The sequence below is a fragment of the Ceratotherium simum genome, chromosome 37, assembly GCF_057802395.1.
Source record: "Ceratotherium simum simum isolate JZ-2026a chromosome 37, ASM5780239v1, whole genome shotgun sequence".
Lineage (NCBI taxonomy): Eukaryota > Metazoa > Chordata > Mammalia > Perissodactyla > Rhinocerotidae > Ceratotherium > Ceratotherium simum.
Window position 1 is genome coordinate 134,159 of NC_141936.1, and position 25,853 is coordinate 160,011.

Below are 25,853 nucleotides of genomic sequence, written 5' to 3' on the forward strand. Positions count from 1 at the left end.
TGGGGGGCTGAGGAGTTCTCCTGATGAAGTTGGTTTTTACTGTTTCTTCATGTTGGAACTTAGCTCTTAGGACTGGATGTGAGACAAGATCTATCAGGACACAGCAGTTGCCTCCCATCGCAGAGGACTGCATACACCAAGTTCAGGATCCCTTCTTCTGAGGGGCTTGTCCAGTTATCCTGGACAATAAGGGGAGCAGGGAAACTCACTTCCCTCTAGGGCTAACACCTGGACCATGTGCCAGAATGAGCATGGTTTTTTCCCTTCCTCATAGTGAGTCAATTGGTCATGTCACAACGTTTGGGCACCTTGAGACACACATTCATTGGTGAACAGGGTGGGGCAAGTGAGGCAGATGGGGTGAAAATTTAGCAGGGCTGTGCCTCACCCCAGACCCAGCCCTGGGTACCAACCCCTGGAGTCACTTTCTGGGTCCCCTAAGGACCAGGCCATTCACATTTTGTTGCTTCCCTAGGAAATACCTTTTCCCACAGCAGGAAATGAAACCCAGTGCCCTTGACACACTGGACCAGCCAACCAACTTTGAAACCTGATCATGCATTCCTGACCACTGTCAAACAAGCAGTAACTGTGAGGAGTGAGTGCTGGGCACCGTGGGGCACAGTTGACAAGCCAGAGGATAAAGGCCAACATCCACCCTCATGAGTCTCTAGTGCTCCTTTCATTTATTTCTTTTGTAAAGTTTCTATTTTGCTTCATATTTTAAACAATGAGGACATGGCCTGCTATGGGGCTATGGCTCAAACCTTGCTGGTCTTGGGCCAGCTGGGGTTGAGATGGTCTGATCCTGTGCAGGACACCAAAATGCAGGGGGTTTGTGGGTGACAGCAGGTAAGTAGTGACCTGCTACATCCCAGTGTTCTATTGAAACACATTTACACAAGTTACCTTAATTTAACTTCATAAAAATCCTCACTCAACTGAAGAATAAAAAAAGGTCTCCAAGATTTTAAATGACTTTCCTCAAGTCCATGCCAGATGATTAGCAAAACAGAGATTTAACTCCAAAAGTGATTTCAAAGTTAAGGTTCTATTTATCTCATACCTTAAAAGATACAAAAAATGGACATGGACTACCATCTTCTATGAGGGAAATTGGAATAAATGTGCATTTGATCAGGTAAGAGTTAGCCAGAAAAGGAAATTGACAGCATTTGGTGAATCTGCAGATGAATGGTGTCCCTGGGACATGGGTTCAGGAGATGAGGCTGATTCTAACGGGGAGAGAGCTGAGCCTTAGCCCACAGGCGCGGGAGCTTTGAGTGCATGCTGCTGCCCCGTACAGACCACTCCACATTTCTAGATTAGCAAATGGACTCTGGCCATGGTTTTGCCTCAGTTTCTCCTGAGATCTCAGCAAGAGTGGACTGCCCACTAGTGTAAGACTCGTGGAAAATGCTCCTAGTTACTACTGCCTGTGCTGCAGGTATGGCAAAGCCTTTGGAGAGGTGGGCTCTGTGGCAGCAATCACAGGGACGACAATCTTGGGCAGAATTTAAGTTGTCTTGGGAAGGTTTTTTGCTTGCTTGCCTGGGTAAATTTTCTAGGAAAAGAGGGATACTGTAAAAAGAAGCCTATCTTTTTAGAAATTCAAACTAATGAACTGCAAATAACCTTCCTCTAGCAATTTGTCAACATTGAGGAAAACAATCAAAAGTGATCCTTTAAAGAAAAGTATCAGGAATGAGTTTCATAGCCACAATCCAAGGATCTCTAGTCTGTCAAGTATTTCAACACTTCAACTTAATTTCTGCCATGACGCTTATTTTGCCAAGAGTAGAACTAAGATTGTCGACTTCAAGCACCCCCTTCTGCAGTGATGTTGAGTGACTTTGGGTATTTGCCAACTTTTCTCACTCTCTCAAGGATGATAGGGTCAAATCGCATCCAAAGACAGGCCAGGGTGCTCCCAGCATTTGCCTTTCTGCACCAGGATTCTGCCCTCATTAGCACGAGCTTTGTAAAGTGCATCAAGATCCTTGGAGGGAATTTGCTGAACAAATGGCACCCCACACACCAGCAGCACCTCCCTGTGGGGCATGGATCCACCACTCTGTCAGGCCGCGTGACTAGGATGTGGGCAGAGGGACCACGTGTGGGTTCTGGGCAAAGCCTTTGAGACACTTTTCAACACCTGCTGCCTTTTTCCTTCTCCATAAAGTGGCCTATCCCACAATGGGCACCTGGTCCCTGAGGGGCAGAGTTATGTATCAGCTTCTGGTGTACCACAGGACCAAAATGTCAAGGATGTTGTTTGAAGCCACAGATATTTGGGGAGCTGTTTGACATTTTGGTAAAGCTTGCTGACTTTAGCTTTAGTGATACTGTTTCAGATCCAGGGATGATAACAGTCCCAAAACCAGAAACGGTCACAATTTCTCCATCCTCTGGAGAGGATGCCATTTATTCATCAGTCTGTGTACTTCACCCTCTGCTTGTCATGCGTTTGTAGTTCCCAGTAGGTTGTAATGCTCCTGAGGACAGAGCTGACGCCTTGTGTGCGATGATGTGTTGAGTACCTATTATGTGTCAGGCACACAGTAGGTGCTGGGAATACGGTTTGTTTAAGACACAGTCCCAGGGGCTCCATGTTTGTGGAATTGAATTGTTGGCAATGAAAGTCCTTCTCACAAACAAAATCTTCATTTACTTTCGTATATCATTCACTAATCCATTGCCCCCAGGTGTGTTGATATCGGGTAGTGTGTTGTGTGCCCATGACAGTGATTTACCCATTTCTACACCACAGCAATGCCCTTTACTGAAAAAAAAAGTCATATCAAAATGATCTCTGTGCATGCTGCTTAATAGTTGGACTAGCGATTTCCTGATCCACATAGGCTAGGTGGCATTCTGGGCTCTGGATTGGGTTCTGTTCAGTTCTGTTTATCTTTATCATACTAGGAATATTCTTCTCCCAGTAGACCATGTAATCACATTTATATTCTTAGTGTATGTCATGTCCACTCACACCCTATTAGCCAATTCAGGTCCCAGAGACAAGGCCAACATCAAAGGGGTGAGGAGATATAACTCCTCCCAGAGGGGTGGGCACAGCAGCCAAACCAAAGGAGGGGAGGGAAAGGAGAGTGGTGGATACACAGTATAGTCCACCTTACTGAGGTCCAGACCATGGCCTCTAGGTAAGCGTAGCCTGAGGGACTCACATATATGTTGAGTCTGTCACCTTGGCCTTTGTAAAGCTATATCTTTTATTCATCTAATTTAATCAGCCCAATGACAAGAGGTCTGGTCCCAGGAATGGCAGAGTAACTTGTATTGGGCTAACATTCCTGTATATAACAAGTATAAAATCTGGACAAAGTTTGAAAAACAACAATTTGTAAGCAAAGTAGCACAACCAAAATGGGCAGAAACTGAAGGAGATTGACCCCTAGGAAAAAGGATCCAGCCTGGGAGGGAGCTTTCTCTGAGGTGCACCCCATTCATGCAGCAGGTGGAGGAGGACCAGGGACCCTGGAGAACGCAACACCTGTGAACTGAGAGCTGAGTCTATTTTAGCTGCTGCACGCCTGGGAAGGAGTTTGGAACTTGAGTCCCTTTAAGATGTAGGGACTTGGTGAGCATCCAGGACTTTTCACTGAAGCCCTGGAGGGCCCACCTTCAGAGTAAGGATTATCTGTCAGTATTAAGAGAAATGCCCTTGAGCTAAGGGGAAAAAACCCAACATGCTAACAAAGAAAGCTCCACAAGTAATTTAATTGTATTCGAGGTCAAAAATCCACTCTGTTGAGAGAAAGGTGACAGAAGCCAATTCTCTAAATGCATTATCCACAATGTCTAGAAAGTAATAAAAATTTACAGGACATGTGACCCATAATCAAAACTAAAGATAATCAGGATGTACAGACAAAAGATGACCCAGATGTTGGAATTAGCAGACAAGGACTTTAAATAAGATATTATAAAATATTTAATGATTTAAACGAAAAAGACAGTCAATGCTTGAATACCTGGGGAATCTCAACAGAAGAATAAAACTACAGAAAAAGAGACAATCAAACAGAAGATTGAGAACTGAAAGTACAATACCTAAAATTAAAGAAAGATCACTGGGTGGCTTTAACAGTAGATTGCAGATGGCAAAAGGAAGGGTCAGTGAATTTGAAGATGAATAAATAGAAATTATCCCATCTGATGGACAGAGGAAACCTTGGAAAACCATGAACAGCACCCCAGTGTCCTATGGGATAAGAGAAAGCAACCTCCTGGGTGTCATTAGACCAAAGGGAGCACAAGAGAGGGGAGGGAGAAAGCACTTGAGGAAATCGTCTCTTTATGGAGCCCCTGCCCAAACATGGCCCCACATGTCATCCACTTCCCTTTGATTAGCTTCATGTTCCTTTCCTAGATTGAATTAATGCACACTAGTTTAATTTGATGTATTTATTGTGCAAAGGGACAATATTATTTCTATCCCTCCACTTGTTATGTCACTAACCAGAGTGAAATGCTAGGATTTATTGAAGCGTTTTTATTCCTTTTAATGGCCCAGCAATTGGAAATAGCATATAAAATGCTGCATTTTCTACATTAAATTTTTTTTAATTTTTTGTTTATTGCAGTAACATTGGTTTGTAACATTGTATAAATTTCAGGTGTACATCATTATACTTCTATTTCTGCATAGATTACATCATGTTCACCACCCAAATACTAATTACAACCCATCACCACACACATGCCGAATTACCCTTTTCGCCATCCTCCCTCCCCCCTTCCCCTCTGGTAACCACCAATCCAAACTCTGTCTTTATGTGTTTGTTTATTGTTGTTATTATCTACTACTTAATGAAGGAAATCATACGGTATTTGACCTTCTCCCTCTGACTTATTTCACTTTGCATTATACCCTCAATGTCCATCCATGTTGTCACAAATGGCTGGATTTCATCATTTCTTATGGCTGAGTAGTATTCCATTGTGTGTATATACCACATTTTCTTTATCCATTTGTCCCTTGATGGGCACTTAGGTTGTTTCCAAGTCTTGGCTATTGTGAATAACGCTGCAATGAACACAAGGGTGCCTGTATCTTTATGCATTGGTGTTTTCAAGTTCTTTGGATAAATACCCAGCAGTGGAATAGCTGGATCACATGGTAGTTCTATCCTTGATTTTTTGAGGAATCTCCATACTGTTTTCCATAGTGGCTGCACCAGTTTGCACTCCCACCAGCAGTGTATGAGAGTTCCCTTCTCTCCACATCCTCTCCAACACATGTTGTTTCCTGTCTTGTTAATTATAGCCATTCTGACAGGCGTGAGGTGCTATCTCATTGTAATTTTAATTTGCATTTCCCTGATAGTTAATGGTTTTGAACATCTTTTCATGTGTCTGTTGGCCATTTGATATCTTCTTTGGAGAAATATTTGTTCAGGTCTTTTGTCCATTTTTTAATTGGGTTGGTAGTTTTTTTGTTGTTGAGATACATGAGTTCTTTATATATTTTGGAGATTAACCCCTTATCACATGTATGGTTTGCAAATATCTTCTCCCAATTGTTAGGTTGTCTTTTCATTTTGTTGATGGTTTCCTTTGCTGTGAAGAAGATTTTTAGTTTGATATAGTCCCATTTGTTTATTTTTTCTATTGTTTCTCTTGCCTGGTCAGACACGGTGCTTGAAAATATGTTGCTATGACCTATGTCGAAGAGCGTACTGCCTACGTTTTCTTCTAGAAGTTTCATAATTTCAGGTCTTACATTCAAGTCTTTAATCCATTTGGAGTTAATTTTTGTGTATGGTGTAAGGTAAGGGTCTACTTTCATTTTGCTGCATGTGGCTATCCAGTTTTCCCAACACCATTTGTTGAAGAGACTTTCTTTTCTCCATTATATGTTCTTGGCTCCTTTGTCAAAGATTAGCTGTCCATAGATGTGTGGGTTTATTTCTGGGCTTTCAATTCTATTCCATTGATCTGTGTGTCTGTTTTTGTGCCACTACCAGGCTGTTTTGGTTACTATAGCTTTGTAGTATATTTTAAAATCAGGGAGTGTGATACCTCCAGCTTTGTTCTTTTTTCTCAGGATTCCTTTACCTATTCGGGGTCTTTTGTTTTTCCATATAATTTTAGGATTCTTTGTTCTATTTCTATGAAAAATGTTGTTGGAACTTTGACAGAGATTGCATTGAATCTATAGATTGCTTTAGGAAGTATGGACATCTTAACTATGTTAATTCTTCCAATCCAAGAGCACAGAATATCTTTCCATTTCTTTGTGTCTTCTTCAATTTCTTTCACCAATGTTTTATAGTTTTCAGTGTACAGCTCTTTCACCTCTTTGGTTAAGTGTATTCCTAGGTATTTTATTCTTTTTGTTGCAATTATAAATGGGATTGTATTCTTAATTTCTCTCTCTGCTACTTCATTGTTAGTGTATAGAAATGCAACTGATTTTTGTATGTTGATTTTGTATCCTGCAACTTTACCATATTCGTTTATTATTTCTAAAAGTTTTCTGGTGGATTCTTTAGGGTTTTCTATATATAAAATCATGTCATCTGCAAATAGTGACAGTTTGACTTCTTCCTTTCCAATTTGGATCCCTTTTATTTCTTTCTCTTGCCTGATTGCTCTGGCTAGGACTTCGAGTACTATGTTAAATAGGAGTGGTGATAGTGGACATTCTTGTCTGGTTCCTGTTCTTAGAGGGATAGCTTTCAGTTTTTCACCATTGAGGATGATATTAGCTGTGGGTTTCTCATATATGGTCTTTATTATTCTGAGGGACTTTCCTTCTATACCCATTTTATTCAGAGTTTTTATGATAAATGGATGCTGTATCTTGTCAAATGCTTTCTCTGCATCTATTGAGATGATCCTGTGATTTTTATTCTTCATTTTATTAATGTGGTGTATCACATTGATTGATTTGAGAATTTTAAACCATCCCTGCATACCTGGAATAAATCCCACTTGATCATGGTGTATAATCTTTTTAACGTATTGTTGTATGCGATTTGCTAGTATTTTGTTGAGGATTTTTGCATCGAAGTTCATCAGTGATATTGGCCTGTAATTTTCTTTTTTTGTGTTGTCCTTGTCTGGTTTTGGTATCAGGGTAATGTCGGCTTCGTAGAATGAGTTAGGGAGCTTCCCCCCCTCCTCAATTTTTTGGAAGAGTTTGAGAAGCATAGGTATTAAATCTTCTTTGAATGTTTGGTAGAATTCACCAGGGAAGCCGTCTGGTCCTGGACTTTTATTTTGGGGGAGGTTTTTGATTACTGTTTTGATCTCCTTATTGGTGATTGGTCTATTCAAATTCTCTACTTCTTCTTGATCCAGTTTTGGAAGGTTGTATGATTCTAAGAATTTATCCATTTCTTCCAGATTGTTGAATTGTTTGGCATATAGCTTTTCATAGTATTCTCTTATAATCTTTTGTATTTCTGAAGTGTCTGTTGTAATTTCTCCTCTTTCATTTCTGATTTTACTTATTTGTGCCTTCTCTCTTTTTTTCTTGGTGAGTCTAGCTAAAGGTTTGTCTATTTTGTTTATCTTTTCAAAGAACCAGCTCTTGGTTTTATTAATTTTTTCTATTGTTTTTTGGTCTCTATTTCATTTATTTCTGCTCTGATTTTTATTATTTCCCTTCTTCTACTGATTTTGGGCTTGGTTTATTCTTCTTTTTCCAGTTCCTTTAGGTGCCTTGTTAAATTGTTTATTTGAGATTTTTCTTGTTTGTTGAGATAGGCCTGTATTGCTATAAACTTCCCTCTTAGAACTGCTTTTGCTGTATCCCATAAATTCTGGCATGCCGTATTTTCATTTTCATTTGTTTCCAGGTATTTTTTGATTTCTTCGTTGACCCAGTCGTTGTTCAGTAGCATTTTGTTTAATCTCCACGTATTGGTGGCTTTTCTGATTTTCTTCCTATAGTTGATTTCTAGTTTCATACCGTTGTGGTCAGAAAAGATGCTTGGTATTATTTCAATCTTCTTAAATTTATGGAGACTTGTTTTGTGGCCTAATATGCGATCAATCCTGCAGAATGTTCCATGTGCATTTGAAAAGAACGTGTATTCTTCGGTTTTTGGATGGAATGTTCTGTATATATCTACTAGGTCCATCTGTTCTAGTGTGTCATTTAAGGCCAATGTTTCCTTATTGATCTTCTGTTTGGATGATCTATCCGTTGGTGTAAGTGGAGTGTTAAAGTCCCCTACTATTATTGTGTTACTGTCTATTTCTGTTTTTATGTCTGTTAATAATTGCTTTATATATTTAGGTGCACCTACATTGGGTGTGTAGATATTTACAAGTGTTATATCCTCTTGTTGGATTGTTCCCTTGATCATTATGTAATGCCCTTCTTTGTCTCTTTTTACAGTTTTTGTTTTAAAGTCTATTTTGTCTGATATGAATATTGCTACCCCAGCTTTCTTTTCATTGCCATTTGCATGGAGTATCTTTTTCCATCCCTTCACTTTCAGTTTGTGAGTGTCTTTAGGTCTGAAGTGTGTCTCTTGTATGCAGCATATATATGGGTCTTGTTTTTTTATCCAATCAGCCACCCTATGCATTTTAATTGGAGTATTTAGTCCATTGACGTTTAAAGTAGCTATTGATAAGTATGTAATTACTGACATTTTAAAACTCTTTTTTGCTCAGTGTTTAGGTAGTCCTTCTCTGTTCCTTTCTTCTTCTATACAGAATTGATGGTCTCTTTAGTTTGACCTCTGTCTGAAAGCTCTACTCTTTAACTCCCCTCCTCCCTCCTTTTATGTTTTTGATATCATATCTAACCTCTTTTGTGTGCATTTGTATCCATTACCCTCTTATCATGGAAATAGATAATTTTTCCTATTTGTGGTCTTCTCTTTTCCCCTTAAATCAGTCCCCTTAACATTTCTTGTAGCACTGGTTTCTTGGTGAAAAACTCCTTTAATTTTTGCTTGTCTGGGAAATTTTTGATCTCTCCTTCCATTTTGAATGATAACCTTGCTGGGTAGAGTATTCTTGGCTGTAAGTTTTTTCCTTTTAGCACTTTAAATATATCGTGCTGCTCTCTTCTAACCTGTAAGGTGTCTGCTGAGAATTCAGCTGATAGCCATATGGGGTTTCCTTTGTATTTAACTTGACTTTCTCTTGCGGCTTTTAGGATTCTCTCTTTATCTTTAATTCTGGACATTTTGATTATGATGTGTCTTGGTGTGGGCCTCTTTGGGTTTATCTTGTTTGGGGCTCTCTGTGCTTCCTGTACTTGGATGTCTGTTTCTTCCCTTAGGTTAGGGAAGTTTTCATCTATTATTTCTTGAAATAGATTCTCTGCCCCTTTGTCTCGCTCTTCTCCTTCCGGGACACCTATAACACGGATGTTAGTGTGCTTGATGTTGTCCCAGCTGTCCCTTAGATTGCCCTCACTCTTTTTAATTCTTTTCTCTTTTACCTGTTCAGCTTGGGTAATTTCTTCTAGTCTTCCATCCAGCTCACAGATCCGTTCTTCTGTATCCTCTACTCCGCTTTTGAGTCCCTCTAGTGAATTTTTCCTTTCCAGTATTGTATTCTTCATTTCTGATTGGTTCTTTTTTATATCTTCCATTTCTTTGTTGACATTCTCACTGAGTTCATCTATTCTTCTCCCCAGATCAGTGAGCATCCTTAACACTCCTTGTTTGAACTCTCTGTTGGGTAGGTTGCTCATTTCTGTTTCACTTAGTTCCTTTTCTGGGGTTTTGTCCTATTCCCTTACTTGGAATATATTCCTTTGCCTCCACATTTTGCCTCTTTCCCTGTGCTGTGTCCACATATTAGATAGATCAGCTACGTCTCCTGCTCTTGGATAGGTGACCTTATATAAGTGATGCCTTAGGAGACCTGCAGTGTGCTTCCTTCAGTTCTCAATGTTCCAGGGTTGACCCCTATGTGGACTACGTGTGTCCTTCTGCCTGTTTGCTCTCCCTGTAGGTGCCCAGGGAGGCTGAGTTATGCTCCTGGCCAGCTGTTGTAATGCTCAGCTGCTTGTAGTTGTTGTGGGCCCTTCAGTCTCTTTATCAGGTGTGGGGAGCCCTGGCACAGTTGGCTGCAAGGTCTAATACCACATTTGTGTTTCAGTATATCTTTTAAGTGAGTAAGCCCCCAGCATGGCAGGTTGTTAGGCTCAGGGCCTTATAATTGCTATAAGCCTCCAGCCTTTAGGTCTATTGTCAGCTCTCTGAGGATTGCAGCTGGGTGGGGCTGGCCTCAGGCATGGGAGCACCCAATTGTTTCAGGCTTTGGAAGGTGGGACAAACCCCCTATGTGGGTTTTTGAGAAGCACAAGTGTTCTGCAGCTGACAAGCCCTGCTGCCCACAGGTCCACACACACCGTCAACACAGTCCTGCCCCGTGTGTGCGCCCCGACCTCCTGAAGCGGACCCAGTCTCTCCACGGCGGGAGCCCCACACAATCCACTACCGCCCCACATTCTCCACCCGCTCCTTGTGCACGCCCTGCCCCACTGAAGTTGGCTCAGTTGCCATGTTGTAGAGAATACAGTCACCAATCTATGCAGGCCCACAAGTTGCCTGAGGGCTTGTTGTTGGTGGGGCCAGTCTCTAGGGTGGGCTGCCTGCCCTGGCTGAGCTGTATTAAATTGGTGCTCTAGCGGGTGGGGCTGACCCTGGGCTAGCAGGCCTCAGGGAGAACTCCAATGGCATCTGTGTCAGCACGCCCACACCAGGCCACAAAAATGGCCGCTGCCAATGTCCCAGTCCCTGGAGAGGTCTCACCTCTCATCAAGATGCACACAGAGCCTATTAGGTGAGTCTCTTTTCACCAAAGCACTGTGCATCTTTCTTTCTGGTGATTTTAGATTGCTTTCTGAAACAGGTGAGTTTGCGCATGGGCCCTTTAAGAGCCGGTTTTACTTTCTTTGTGAACCAGCTTTTCTGGGGTACTCCCCAATGTTTTAGTAGCAGGCAAAGTCAGATATTATGCCACTCATCTGGATTGTGCTGGGTCCACAAAATGCCCACAGTGGGGGTGCTCCCAGGCTCAGGGCCCTGCTCCTCCAGGGAAGCTGTGTACCTGTGGGCTGCTCCCCGTCAGCCATGAGGCACTGCGGCTTGTGAAGGCAGTGTTTTTTCTCTCCAGAAGGGAGATTCTGCCTCTTCTACCTCAGTTAGGATTGTCCATTGTTGCAGGAGTTCCTCTTATCCAGTTTTCAGTTCTGTCTCGGGGTAATTTTTCCACGAGTAGTTGTAAATTGGCTGTGTCCACAGAAGGAGGTGAGTTCAGAGTCTGCCTATGCCGCCATCTTGACTTCAAGTCTCTACATTAAATTTTTTTTTTCCCTCAAATCCACAGTAGATAGTTGTATGTCATAGTTGCACATCCTTCTAGTTGCTGTATGTGGCACTCGGCCTCAGCATGGCCAGAGAAGTGGTGGGTCAGTGCGCGTCCAAGATCTGAACCCGGACCGCCAGCAGTGGAGCACACGCACTTAACCGCTAAGCCACGGGGCCAGCCCTCTACATTAAATTTTAACCACTTTCCAGTTGTGTTTGGGGCAGCAGGTTATGTAAGAGAAGGTGGACTAGCGTGGAGGATGAAGAGGGCTGGAAGAGGAAGGTGGCCTGGGCGACTCTGAAGCCTGTTAACATGCGACAGTAGTTCAAGTTTTCATTTACATCTCACAGTAAAAGTATCTTCCAAACCTCAGAGACATTCCTTCTGCTGTGTGTCCAGTTGTCCAAACACCATTTTCACGTTTTGCTCTCCTTTAATGCCTGCTTCTTGGGACATTTTTGCCTTTCAAAAATTATGATTTTTGTTATTTTATTTTTGGTCTATATTGCTTTGTCATTTGTCTACCTACCTATCTATCTATCCATCATCTCTCTATCTATCATGTATTTATCTATCTGCCTACCTACCTATCATCTATCTAGTCATTGTGTGACTAATTTCTTTGTTTTGTGTCACATATGCCCATGTAACAAACATTGCAGGTCACGACCTAATCAGAGAGTTCACTTTGGCTGCCTTCTCAGCACACCAAATTTTCATCTTAACTTTATAAATAGGAATTTCAAATGCAAAACAATGCATTTAAAATTACAAATAAATTACCCTGTGAGACATATTTGACCAACCAGAGTGCTGCTCAAAAAAGCCCTCATTATTTATTTGTTCTCAAGACATGGAAGTGGCTTTTGAAAGTTTTTTTTTCTACAAATTACACATATATCAACATTCTCACATTTAGCAGGTTCTGAAGAATTTAACTAAAACATTGTAATGTCTATGAACTTTTATAGAAGACCCCCTTTATGTGTTCTATTACTGTATATTCAGGTCAAGGGACCATGTGGTAGGGCCTATTGGGATGGTAAACCATGCTGTTCTCCACAGTAGGAATGAGGAGAATGACCGCCTTGTCTGGGCACTGGCCTGATCCCAGATGACTGTGTTCAGTCCCCTGATGTGGGTCTTCACGTGCATAAAGGAATGAAGTATGCTTTTCACTCCACCAGTTACCTTGAATGTGTGATATATTCTTACTGCTGTATTGTTGAAATCAGGAATTAGCAATTGAGTTTGTCTGTGTTTAATGGCATTCTAATACAAATTTATCTGAAAAGAAAATCATTGTGAGGCAAGGAATTATCTGAGTACTATTAATAAAAGGAGTGGTTTTTGTCTTTCGGATCTGGACTTAAAATAGCCTTGTTGAGCATTCCCATGATATAAGGAAGAGTTACAGGTGCTAAATAGGCCCAAATACATTCTACATTCGTTCCTCCTAAATTAAACATCCATTATTTCCAAGAAGAAAAAAACTAAAAACAAAACACACAAATAAGAGTCTGAAATGTTAGGGGAAAAATGTTAGTCAATAGAGTATTTTTAAAATTTATGTTTTACATTAAAACCTCTGTTAGATGATATTCCTATCATCCTTCTGACCAGTACAATAGACTTACAATGATAAACTCTGATCTCTCATCTCTAATCTTCCATATTAGTTTAACTTAGATGCTAAAATCCTGCAAAAATTGTCATTAATTTCTTGCAGTCATTGTTTACTAAGATTTATCCACGTGCTCACCAATTTCTTTGCTCAGGATTGATACTTGGTTCTCATACCTGGGGTGGGGGTCAATTTCATTCCTCCTGAAGTAAATCTTTAGAAGTTTTTTTGGAAAGGTCCCATGTCTTCTAAAATGTCTACATCTTTGTCTGAAGATGCCTTTAAGTCACCCTCACCCTGAAATATATCTTAGCTTAGCTGGATATAAAAGTCTAAGTTGAGAAGTTTCTACTTTCACTCTCAACACTAAAGATATTCTTCCACCTCCTGTGATCCTCTGTTGTCACTGATGAGAAGTCCTCTGTAGATCCAATTTTCATTTATTTGCAAGTATTTTTTTATGATTACTATTAATATTTCTTCACATCTTTGAAGCTCTGCAGGTTTCTGTGTCTTAACGTGAACGTCCTCTGATTCTGGAGGAATATGGTTCCATCTCTACATGAACAATGCCTGTCCCTCAATCTCTCTGTGCCCTTTTGGAGATTCCATGGAGTGTATTTGGCCCCACTCATTGTACCATCTGTATAGTTTAACCTCTTTTTTTATATTTTTCCTTTAATTTACTCCATGTTACATTCTGTATTCTGTCCTCTGCTTAAAAATTTTTTCTTCAGTGTCTCTCCAGTCCTTTGGCCATTGAGGTTTTTGTTTCATTAAAAAATGTTGACATATACAAGTGTCTGTGTACTTAGACATATACATAGATATTTTCTACATATTCTACCCTATTTGGTGTTTTTTCTAATCTGACTCTCTTTTTTTCACAGTTCTTTTTATTATGGATTTTAGCTCTTTTGTTATTCTAACTTTTTCTCATGGTCTCAGGTTTTCATTATGTATAGTTCTTACAAGCATAATTCCTCATTTGTGGCTTCTACCAACTCTCCTTTTCAGTGGTCTGTTCTTAGAAGAGGGCCCTTTTGTATCTGGTTTCTCCTCCTTGTGGTGTCTTGACTGCTTTGTGTTGCAGAAGGGTCTCTGTGGCCACTTGCCTTCCTCCATTGGGGCACATGTGGTTCAGCCCAGAGCAGTTCCATAGACAGCTTGGCTTAAATTTCTAGGATAAATTTTGACCTATGTTTTGTGTTGCATAGATTTTCTGTGTCAGTGTGTTGCACATACCTGTTTTTCTTGCCCTTTATAGGCACCAGAAAGCTTCTCTCTTGCTTGCCCTGGCCAGAATGTGGCATCTTCTGGTCCCTCCTTGAAGACAGAGGGGTTTTAGAAGCTCCAGCTTCTTTGCAGAGGACTCAGCCCAGCTCCTTGCACTTTGCAGGCCTGAGTTTCTTCTCATATCCCGTTGTGGGCAAGGAGTCACAGCTCCAATCCAGATCCAGTGGTCCTGTGGCCCACCTGGGGTCCACACACTCACAGCATAGCTTTGACTCCCTCATAGTTGCTCTTGCATCAGAATTTCTTTCATTTATTCAGGACTGGCTCCCTGTATCAAAGAGAAGAAATCTTTCCTTGTTCAGGGCTCTATGTGTTTCTTTTGTCTAGAGAAGTCTACACATTAACTCTGTGACATTGCTGAGTTTGCCACATCAGGACAGAACTTGTGCTTCACTTAAACAAAGGAAGAGACTTGTGGGGTGCATTCTTACGACAACAGCTGCAACCCATGTTTTACTGTAAAATAAAGTTAGTTTCCATTTGCAAAGTAACAGAATGATCTTGGGTTTAGCTTTGCATCAGCAATTTCCAAAAATCCTGAACAAGCTGGTGGTTGAGATTAACAAACTATGAATGTGATAGGAATTTTGAAAACAAATCACCACTCCTATCTTCTATTAACTTTGCAAATGTAAAGAAATGCTGTAAAAATTATTTTTAAGTAAATGGCAACGTTTCTCCCAATTATCATATTTCTTTAGAAAGCAAGCTTAAAATAATTATGTATCCTAAAGTTACAGTCATATTGGCTTTCTTTGATGGTTGGATGTGGGCTAAATGCCTCGTATACATATCTGTCTGTACAGCTTCAGGGATCTGGATCCCTGAGTTGGATTTATGGAGTGTATACACAGTACTCAAGGACTGACATCTGCCAGTAATCCCTGGATTGTCTGAAACGAGCATGACCATGGAGTGAAGATTAATGCATGGACCTAGTACATCATAAGGTTATTGTGAGGACCAACAGTGAAAGGGGGCCAGGGTGGACCAACACTCACACTCAGATACGCAGAGAGTTTCAAGGGCTTTCCAAAGTGCAGGCAGGCAGGATCCCTGAGTGTCAGGAGGCACAGAGCTTGAGAGTAAGTGAGGATCCTCTCCCCAGCACAGCAGACGTTGGCTTTCTGTCCCATATCCCTTTCTTCCTCAGCCCTGTGTGCTATTCTGCAGGTATTCAACACGGTGGGAGCAAGCCAAGGCCTGCAGGTAAATCCATCTCCTGTGGAGGCAGCTGCTGGACTCTGCAATTTCCTGGTGAGGTTCACTTCTCTTTGCTCTGTGACTTGTTGGGTAATTAAGGGAACACAGCAGCACTGTCTGTGTTTACATTTATCAGTGAAGACAGGTGGTTCTCTATTTGGTGAATGTTGATATCAATTTAGTTATGTCCTTGAGAAGTGGTCAGATCATTGACTTCTGTCACTTGAGTTTTGGAAATGGATCAGTTGTAGGAAAAGCCAGTCGCTTATTTGGAGATTGGCCATTTGGAGATAAAGTTAAAAATTGCTTGTGGTTCCATTTGACTAAAGCTATGTGAAGCTCAGTCGCTCCTTCCAAGACTGAAATGAGCTGGGACTCAACTTCTATTTTTAGAAGAAAGAACAGTCACAACAATTAACAGGAGTCAGATAAACCATGGTGCATGTAAATAGGATTTGTGTGAAAACTGAATAGGGATTGACAAGTATTAATGTTTCACCCTAAATAGAGGGTAAAATTATCATTGTTTTCAGTTTCTTTTCTTCTTAATATAACAAACATCTGCATTTAACATGGCTCAAAGATACTACCAGGCATCCAGTTCAGTCTCTCTTTTTCTCAGGGTGGAGGTGGTGGTAAGTCTTGATTTTCACATAGACTCTTCTACTCACAAATGTTTGTCATTCATCAGAAGCCTGGTTCTCATAAAGGATTTGATGCAGCTTGAATTATGAATACAGCTGCAACAAGACAAGAAAAGAAGAAACTCTACACAGCTGAAGCAAAGGGAAGTTAGAGGGATTGAGCACAGACAGCAATTCTGAGATTCTTATTCTTGAGAAAAGCCAGAAGACACGGTGGTTAATGAATTAGAGGTGAGTAAATGCAGGTTTTGGATGCACACATGTGCAGGCTTGTCCTGGACCATTCATAGCTCGTCTGACACTCATTACAACCCATGGGCTTGGTGTATTCAAGATCATATCTCAGGGAAGCACTGAAGCCTGCAGAGTCAAACCATCTGTCCAAGTCCACCTGTGGCAAATGGCAGCACCATGGAGGGACCTCCAATCTCTCATCCACCAAATTGCGCTGCTCCTCCTGATGGGTTTGGAGAGACATAATGTGATGGAGCTTGGCCAGCATTCACCACCCACCATACTGGGAACCGGCCCAGTTGGGGGCCAAGCACAAAGCCTGCAGATATTGCATTTACTTCAATGACATGGGGCACAGGATGGGCTTTGCCACCGCAGAGTGTCATTCTCACCTGGCAGTAGGTGGACCTTACGTAGAAACACACCATCCCAGCAGCAGCTGTGTTATGACAAAGACAACGTTTCACCCTGAGGCTTGAAGTGGCTGCTGTGTTCATCTATGGGAGGCCTGAGGAGTAGAGGCAAAGAGGCCTGGACTCAAGGCCATGGTGTTTCTGAGAAAGCATGTCTAAACACAGTGAGGGGCCAGGCATGCCCTGGTCAGAGACTGGGATTGCTCCTCCCAACGCCTGGAAGCAGTCATTCCATAGGGAATATTTTTAAAGCAGGACATACAAATTTCACCTCGGAAACAGCTACGGCTTAATAGGATGCTTATAGCATGTCTCATTTTTAGTAAGATTAACAACAACCCCGTGAGGCTGATGATGTCAGACAGCAGCCAAATGGATTTACAGATGCCTGAGTTAATTTACCAAATGTGCTTGCATTTCTGCCCAGAATGAGGCTTCAAGGTATTTAATAAATTCAATTCAGATGTCTCACTTGGCGACAATAATAGGCTAACTGGTTGCATCCTTCCTGACTGGTGTCTAGCTCCTCAAACCTTCTTCCCATTGCAGCCTTTCTGCTTGTTTCTGGGAGACACCTGGACCTGTATAGACACAGGTAGTCACGCTCCCCATGAAGCCCTTCCCAAAATGGATTGAGACACACTTCTCAGAGATAGAAATTTTCAAATGAGTTTTAACATATAGAAGAGGAAAGCAAAGATATTTCATTTCCTTGGAAGTGATCCAGGGTCATTTTTTTTTTTTAATTTTGTCTTAGTTGAAATTTTAAAATATAAACCCATAAGGTGCAAACTCATCTTTCATGAAACCTGTTATCTTTCTGTGATCACACCATTACTCAATAAATAATGCAGATCATCACACTGGCTTCCACCTCCCAGCTGTTAATTATGTGAAGTATAAGTTATTCTTATTCATGAATAATAATGCAGTCTGGCAGGAAATATTTTCAACATTGTCATGTAGTCTTAAAATCCTCGAAACCTGATCATGAAGCCTCTGCTCCAAGGACCACTACTCTTGGCAGTGCACAGAATATCAGCTACAGCAAAGCTACATTTACAGACTTGAAGCTTTGTCCCAAATGATGTGAATAGAATTTGTACATTCTATTAAGTGCCATACAATGGTCTTAAAGCACTTTCAAGTCCTGAGTTATCAATTCAGCAAATTATCACTGAGTATCTACTAAGAATCCTCAAGTGGCTGACCTGTCTGCACACCTGTCTCCTCCCTGTGAGGCCTCAGAGGTGGAGAGACCCTGCCTCATTCACAGCCTCAGTCCTGCAGGTGGGCAGGGCTACGCACTCAGTTTTATAATAAAAGATAGAGATGGATAGAAGGTTGTGAGCCAGATGAAAGGAACAAGGACCTAACCTGAGCTTCAATAATGGATTTATGCCAATTGGTGGTGTTTGTCAGTGTTCATTTTTCTCATTTCAGTTTGTTCATTTTTGTGTACCCACCAAAAAGTATTGAATTACTTGTTGAAAATAGCCTTTTATTTTGTTTGTTTGATGTAGATAGAGGAGGATAGTTAGCAAATAGAATAGCTTTTGTGGTTAATAAGATGTGATGGGTTATAAAGAAAATGCCAGGTGCTATAAGGACGTAGAAGAGGAGAGCTTAGAATGCGATGCAAGAGAAAATGTCCAAAAGCCGATATGGGCTTGTGGATGACTGCCCTGGGCAGGCAAGCATGACCTTAATCTTATCTAATGAGCTTCCATGGAAACATCTCTTCAGCAGAAGCATCTGGCCAGATATAAGGCAGGCAACGTCTGCTCTAATCAGCACATGGAGCCCACAGAGGCGCAAAAGAAAGCCTAATTATTTAAGGAAAATCTCTGAGCATCTCTGATAAATGATTGATCAGCCACAGGAATCAGGATGAAGATCTCTCTGTGCAGGAACTTGGCTCCCAGGTCAAGGCGCTGACAAGCTGCAGAATCCAGACTCTGCAAAGCCAAGGAGCTCGTGGATTTCTACCCACAGCTCTGGCTGTGGCAAATAATCATAGCCAGGAGGACAAGGCTGCTGCAGGCCTGGTCTCTGCAGAATCTGAGATTTCAACACAGTAGCTGGAAGTGATAATTACCTGCTATTGCAGTGTGGGGACATTAGCATTGCTTGTGGAGATGAGCACAAACTCAGGCTTTTTGTCTGTTTGTTTTACTTGCGTATTTTTTGCCAGATAACAAAAGACATATTTGTGTATTATAGTAGTATAATATTAATATATTTGATTTCCTTGGGGTTTTTAGGAATGAAATTTTAAACATCTGTAAGTCATGGTAATATTGGCATATTTCATAGATTCTGGGTTGCTCTGTAAAAAGAACAATGATGTTAGTTACTATGAAGAAAGAAAAAAATGCTGCAAGTTAAACTTTGACAATGTGCTTTATTTTTGCTTCAAATTTTTATTTTAGATTTAACTAGAAGGCCTTCAATCTTACTTAGATGTACATTTCATCTCCTACACTGAACTTTGAGTACATGGAAGGGGAAAGTTAGTGAAATGCCTCGGTGAGGTCTTCTGTGTTCCTTGCATCTTTTGCATTAACAACATTTTTAATGAATAGACTCTTTTTTATTTTTATTTTTTTTTAATTTTTTGTTTATTGCAGTAACATTGGTTTATAACATTGTAAAAATTTCAGGTGTACATCATTGTACTTCTATTTCTGCATAGATTACATCATGTTCACCACCAAAATACTAATTACAACCCATCACCACACACATGTACCGAATTATCCCTTTCACCCTCCTCCCTCCCCCCTTCCCCTCTGGTAACCACCAATCCAATCTCTGTCCCTATGTGTTTGTTTATTGTTGTTATTATCTACTACTTAATGAAGGAAATCATGCGGTATTTGACCTTCTCCCTCTGACTTATTTCACTTTGCATTATACCCTCAATGTCCATCCATGTTGTCACAAATGGCTGGATTTCATCGTTTCTTATGGCTGAGTAGTATTCCATTGTGTATATATACCACAGCTTCTTTATCCATTCGTCCCTTGATGGGCACTTAGGTTGCTTCCAAGTCTTGGCTATTGTGAATAACGCTGCAATGAACACATGGGTGCATGTACCTTTACAAATTGGTGTTTTCAAGTTCTTTGGATAAATACCCAGCAGTGGGATGGCTGGATCATATGGTAGTTCTATCCTTGATTTTTTGAGGAATCTCCATACTGTTTTCCATAGTGGCTGCACCAGTTTGCACTCCCACCAGCAGTGTATGAGAGTTCCCTTCTCTCCACATCCTCTCCAACACATGTTGTTTCCTGTCTTGTTAATTATAGCCATTCTGACGGGCGTCAGGTGATATCTCATTGTAGTTTTGATTTGCATTTCCCTGATAGTGATTTTGAACATCTTTTCATGTGTCTGTTGGCCATCTGTATATCTTCTTTGGAGAAATGTCTGTTCAGGTCCTTTGCCCATTTTTTAATTGGGTTGGTAGTTTTTTTGTTGGTAAGATGCATGAGTTCTTTATATATTTTGGAGATTAAGCCCTTATCAGAAGTATGGTTTGCAAATATCTTCTCCCAATTGTTAGGTTGTCTTTTCGTTTTGTTGATGGTTTCCTTTGCTGTGCAGAAGGCTTTTAGTTTGATGTAGTCCCATTTGTTTATTTTTTCTATTGTTTCTCTTGCCCTGTCAGACTTGGTGTTTGAGAAGATATTGCTAAGACTGATGTCGAAGAGCGTACTGCCTATGTTTTCTTCTAGAAGTTTCACGGTTTCAGGTCTTACATTCAAGTCTTTAATCCATTTGGAGTTAATTTTTGTGTATGGTGTAAGGTAAGGGTCTACTTTCATTTTTTTGCATATGGCTACCCAGTTTTCCCAACACCATTTGTTGAAGAGACTTTCTTTTCCCCATTGTATGTTCTTGGCTCCTTTGTCAAAGATTAGCTGTCCATAGATGTGTGGGTTTATTTCTGGGCTTTCGATTCTATTCCATTGATCTGTGTGTCTGTTTTTGTGCCACTACCAGGCTGTTTGGGTTACTATAGCTTTGTAGTATATTTTGAAATCAGGGAGTATGATACCTCCAGCTTTGTTCTTTTTTCTCAGGATTCCTTTAGCTATTCGAGGTCTTTTGTTGTTCCATATAAATTTTAGGATTCTTTGTTCTATTTCTGTGAAAAATGTTGTTGGAACTTTGATAGGGATTGCATTAAATCTATAGATGGCTTTAGGAAGTATGGACATCTTATCTATGTTAATTCTTCCAATCCAAGAGCACGGAATATCTTTCCATTTCTTTGTGTCTTCTTCAATTTCTTTCAGAAATGTTTTATAGTTTTCGGTGTACAGATCTTTCACCTCTTTGGTTAAGTTTATTCCTAGGTATTTTATTCTTTTTGTTGCAATTGTAAATGGGATGGTATTCTTAATTTCTCTTTCTGCTACTTCGTTGTTAGTGTACAGAAATGCAACTGATTTTTGTATGTTGATTTTGTACCCTGCAACTTTACCATATTCGTTTATTACTTCTAAAAGTTTTCTGGTGGATTCTTTGGGGTTTTCTATATATAAAAATCATGTCATCTGCATATAGTGACAGTGTCACTTCTTCCTTTTCAATTTGTATCCCTTTTATTTCTTTCTCTTGCCTGATTGCTCTGACTAGGACTTCCAGTACTATGTTAAATAGGAGTGGTGACAGTGGGCATCCTTGTCTGGTTCCTGTTCTTAGAATAGACTCTTTTTTAGAGCAGTTCTAGGTTTGCAGAAAAATTGAGGGGAAGTATGAAGAGAGTTCCAATATACTCCTGCTCCTGCCCCAACACTCAGTTTCCTTATTAGTTTCCACACCTTGCATTGGTGTGGAACATTGGCTCCAATCGATGAACCAATATTGATAGATTATTAGTAACTGAAGTCCATCATCGACATCAAGGTTCACTCATTCTGATGCACATTTTACAGGTTTTTCCAAGTGCTTACTGCCATGCATCTAACATTGTACTTTCACTGCTCTAAAAGTTCCCTAAAATGCTTCCCTTATGTATCCCTCCCTCATTCCTCCCCCACACCTGGCAACGGGCTATCCGCTTCCTGGCTCTACACTTTAGCCTTTTCCAGAATGTCATGTTGTTGGAACTATACAGTGTGCAGCCTTTTCAGACTGGCTCCTTTCAATTATTGATATGCATTTCAGGTTCTTCCTGTCTTTTCCTGGCTTGATAACTCATTTCTCTTTATCACTGAATAATATTCTGTTGTCTGGACGTACACAGTTTGTTTATTCACTCACCCTTGGAAGCACATCTCAGTTGCTTCCAAGTTTTGGCAATTATGAATAAAGCTGCAAAAAACATTTATGTGCAAGTTGTTGTGTGGACATATATTTTCAACTCCTTTGGATAAATCCCAAGGAGTGCCATTGCCAGATCCCATGGTAAGATCATGATTAGCTTTGTAAGAAACCGTCAAACTGTCTTCCAAAGTGCTGTACTGCTTTGCATTCCCACCAGCAGTGAATGAGAGTTTCTGTTGCTCCACATCCTCACCAACACTTGGTGTTGTAAGTGTTCTAGATTTTAGCCATTCTGATAGGTGTGCAGTGGTATCTTATTTTAATTTTAATTTTCCTAATGACATCAAGCATCTTTTCATATGCCTATTTGCCATCTGTGCATCTTCTGTGATGAGGTTTCCAGATCTTTTGCCCACCTTTTATTTGGGTTTATTGATTCAATTCATTTAATGGCTATAGGCCCATTCAGATTATCTATTTTTTATTGTATAGATGGTATCTTTCAAGGAACTGGTTTATTTTATTTAATTCATCAAATTTGTGGGCTTGAAGTTGTTCATAATATTCATTTTTTATCCTTTTAATGTCCGTGGGATCAGTAGTGATGGCCTCTGTTCATTTCTGACATTAATAATTTGTGTCTTCTCTCTTTTTTCCTTGGTTAACCTGGCTAGGAGTTTATCAATCTCACTGATCTTTTCAAAGAACCAGCTTTGGTTTTACCGATGTTATCCATTTTTCTATTTTCAGTTTCATAGATTTCTGCTCTGATTATTTTAACCACTTTATTGAGATATAGTTCACATACTGTGAAATTTACATGTGTAAGTGTATAATTAAATCGATTTTGATATATTACATTATTAATTTAAAAAATTTTGGTAAAATATTTATCACAAATTTTACTACTTTAACCATTTTTAAGTGTACAATTTGGTGGCATTAATTACATTCACAATGTTGTACAGCGACCACCACCATCCATCTCCAGAACTTTTCATTAAAGCTTTTATTAATGCAAAAGATGCAAGGAGGCATTTCACTAACTTTCCCTTTCGTGTATGCAAAGGTCAGCGTAGGAGAGGAATGGTACATACATGTCGTGTATTTAAATCCACACAGGAGGGAATGCCTGCTGTGGCCTGGTTCACAGGGCCACAGGGATGATGAGCTGTGGTGTGAAGTTGAGTAAGATTCCTGTCCTGTCCTGCCTGGCCTGCTTCTTCCAATTCCAGTGCTGGCTCCATCTCCTCCACTGTGGGCATCACAGACCAGCACTGGGCAGCATCCAGATATATTTTGTGGTTTGCTTTCAAGTTGCATCCTAATAGAACATGAAGCTGGTTTATTTTAGAAAAAGCAAAGCCCTCTCAGGCCACCTCATGTCTGTATCAGATGGACAGCTTCAGCGCCTGCATATCACAGCTTTTATTCTTGGCCCCACAGAGCTGTGAACCCCCCTCTCCACTTCCAAAAAGCTACACTTCACACCCGAGGGAGGCTGAGCTCAGGAAGAAGAAAGTTTTCTTTTGTAGATGAGCAAATCTTCAAATGCGGACTTACACTGAGCACATAACTCTAGGCTGTTTATATATAAATTTGTGTGGGCTCTGTAAGTGTTTTTTGACAGAAACTTTTGGTGGCAGAAGCAGTAGGAGAGATTTTAGGTGCAGAATCCCCCACATGAGTCATCCGAGTTCCCACCCATGTCACTGGCTTCAGTCACAGTCCAGGATCAGGAGAGAGTTTCGCTCTCAAAGACACACCTCCATGTGCTCACCTCCCTGCTCCTTAGCACCCACCTACCCACACTCACCAGCCTGAGAATCTTTCCTGCAGATGTTTTCTACTTTACAGATCCACTTCAAGCCTAACTGATCAGTGTATTATCAAATGCTGCTTCTAGATGGAGGGGGTTAGTTGTTTACAGAGAGAATAAATTCACTGGTCCCATTCTCTCTATTCTCTATGTGATTTCCAGCTTCCCCCACATTCTCCCCCCCAACACACTTCCTTCTTTCATCCCACACCCTTATCCCCCTCCTCTCGGGGGCTGGCACAGCCTCACTCTCACCCTCTTGCCTTTGATCCAAGACCAGCAGGGTTAACAACACACCTGGTGGGAGAGCTCTGCTTTCTCCTCAGGAAAAGAGGAAACTTATGATGAAAAACTAGGGCAAGAGCCATTTCCAGAAACAGGCACAAGGACTTCCTTTACTTTAGATGACAGAGTTCCTTTCTCCAAACCTGGATCTGTCCCTGATAGGCCTGGTTTCATATTTTAATGTATTTAAACTTTTGGTTCAGGTGGATCTAGATTTTTCAGTTTGCACATGAAACACTTTTAAAGGGAAAATAAACTTAAAAACAAGGTGTGCTATGTGTCATAGAAGAAATATTAAGCACATCTACCACTTGGTTGCAGGAGCACTGGTCTCAGGCTCTGGCAGCTTATTAGAGGTTGAAACATTGGGAAGAGAGAGGAAAATGACACTGAGCTTTCGTGTCTGGCTCTGGGAGATTAATGATGCCACTAATAGCCATTAAATATACATTTTTGAAAAGGCTTTTTTCTTAATTGCTGTGATTTTATAGTAACGTGTGCTGTCTGGTCCTGTGACTTCTCCAGCTTTGTGTTTCATCATTGGGAACACCTGGATGAAGAGCAGGTGCGAGGACCAGTGCTGCTAATGCAGAGACAATATAAAACTGCATTTGTTGAGAGTGACGTCAGCGTCATGGCAGAGTGAGCTTTCCCGTAAACTCTTCCCCCAATAAGATACAACAAAAGAACAGTCACAGACCAACAATGGAATCTTAGACAGTGAAAAGCAAGATTGGAAAGATCCACACTGCCGCACATCTGACTGGAACGTGCTGGGCCCCTGGAGGAAGTGGGGAGAAGTAAAGAGAACTCCTCTCCCTCCCCATCAGATCAGCGATCCCGAGGCTCCCAGGGAGGAGGGAGGGGCGGCCCTCTGTGGGGAAACCGTAGCTCTTCGGGCTCTCTCAGCCAGTGGGAAACTCCCACACAGAGGACTCAGAACTGCTATGGGGTACCATCAACATCTGAGCACCCCAGGAGAGCGAATAACGAGTGGTGAATGAGAAGCCCCCCATGCCAGGGATCCAGCAGGCAAAAGAGAGAGCCCCCACGCTCCCTGCAAGACAGACCCTGCAGCTCAGCTGACCAGACCAGACCAATCGACCAGCGGATCACAGCTAACAGCTGTGGCAGAACCCAGGGGGCTCAGATTACACATCCCTTTACCCCCACACAGTGGCGGTGGGTGGAAATTGCAACCAGATATTTCCAGGATGAGGAAAAACAAAGCCAATACAGGATCCACAATACAAATGCACATGAAATCACCAGACCAGAAGGAAAATGACAAGCACCCAGAAACCAACCTTGAAGACACAGAAATCCATAACCTAAACAGCAGAGATTTCAAAATAGCTACCATAAAAAAGCTCAATGAAATACGAGACAACACAGACAAACAATTCAATGAGATTAGGAGTTTCTTCACAAAAGAGATTGAAATTATAAAGAAAAACCAACCAGTGTTGATGGAGATGAAGAACACAATGGAGGAGATAAAGGAGAATCTGGAATCTTTAAAGAACAGAGCTGACAATATGGAGGAAAGAATTAGCATTATAGAGGATAGGAATACAGATATGCTCCAGATGGAAGAGGAGAGAGAACTAAGACTAAAAAGAAATGAAGAAAGTCTCCGAGAAATATCTGACTCTATTAGGAAAGGTAACATAAGAATTATAGGTATCCCTGAGGAAGAAGAGAGGGAAAGAGGAACAGAGAGCCTATTCAAGGAAATAAT